General features: G+C 42.0%; 1 non-coding gene across 1 annotated transcript; it reads right to left on the bottom strand.

Annotated features, from left to right (window-relative positions):
* Window positions 1-816: 816 nt before the first annotated feature.
* On the bottom strand, window positions 817-980 carry LOC136309636 (U1 spliceosomal RNA). Its single transcript, XR_010726329.1, has one exon. It is a non-coding gene; the product is annotated as a U1 spliceosomal RNA (small nuclear RNA).
* Window positions 981-1241: the final 261 nt, after the last annotated feature.

Raw genomic sequence — 1241 nt, 5'->3', positions numbered from 1 at the left:
GGGTATGAGTTGGACAAAATTCAAACACAAAAGTTTAGGGCCTGGCAAGGAATGGGCAATCCCAGATGGAAAACCGAGGGGGCCAGACCTCCGTTTGGTGATTTGGCCACGTGTAGTTAGGCAACGTGAAGGGGCAAGCTGGCTTCAGTGAGCCTCCCAAGGCAGCTGTCTTTGCGGAGTCCTTGAAAATAGTGTTCTATAGTGAAAATAGGGGTCAAGTGCTGTCATAGTAAATGCTAAGGGATGGTTTGTAGTCTTGGTTACCCCTGAACTTGATTGCATTTCATCTTGCTGACATGAATGGACTGCTGCCTGGGGTTGATCTTTTTTTGCTACTGGAGATTTTTGTTGTAATTGTTTTTGTGGAAAAGCCTGTCTATAGCAATGCTTTGAACCTACACTACTTTTTCATCTAAATATCTCTGTCACTTCTGAGACAGTCTGGTGACAGTGTGCTTTACATGATTTATTACAAGTTTTCCCTTCTCCTTCTCTTTTCTTTTCTTTTACAGCTTTGGTGGTGGTGGAGGAGGTCCTGGGTTATGCATGGAAAGAATAATAGCGTGTTGTCAAACTTGACTATCTTGGATTGTTCAATTTGCCTGTGATCTTCAGGAGTCTACATGATGCTAAGTGCTTTATTAATTGCTCATTTTGATTTGGGGGTAAATGCAATACCTTGTTAAGCAGAGAAGCAAGGAAAACCTTACTAACATTTTCTTTGGTTTGTCAGAGTACAAAAAGGAACAAATCATAGCTTCCTTGGATAGGTTTTTTTTTTAAAATTTTTTTTATTTTTAATAAAATTTTTTATAACAGGGGAGAGTGTGAACGCAGTCCCCCACTACCACAAATTACGCAGTCGAGTTTCCCACATTTGGGGAAATCGCAGGGGTCAGCACACTCGGAGTGCAATGAGTGAGCCTCACGCTGGGGAAACCACCTTCGTGATCGTGGTATCTCCCCTGCCAGGTAAGATGCTTCCTTGGATAGTTTTAAGATTTTTATTTATTAAAAAAGCAGAAGAATGTGGTTTTCACCAGGGTCTCAGAGACCTTACTGTGGGTGTGGCTGCCATTGGTGTGCCTGCCTGTCCCTTTTCTGCATGTTGCTGCTGACGGGCAGGTCCGAGTGCAGATGCCCAGTGTAGGATCTACTGCCATTCTTGATTTAAAAAAAATCAAATAAAATACCATCAGCTAGTTAAATATGTGTTGGGTTTTAGCATTTAAAAAGCACCA

Source organism: Saccopteryx bilineata, chromosome 6, assembly GCF_036850765.1.
Source record: "Saccopteryx bilineata isolate mSacBil1 chromosome 6, mSacBil1_pri_phased_curated, whole genome shotgun sequence".
Lineage (NCBI taxonomy): Eukaryota > Metazoa > Chordata > Mammalia > Chiroptera > Emballonuridae > Saccopteryx > Saccopteryx bilineata.
The sequence above is the reverse complement of the archived record's forward strand: the minus strand, read 5'-3'. Positions and strand labels throughout refer to the sequence as shown.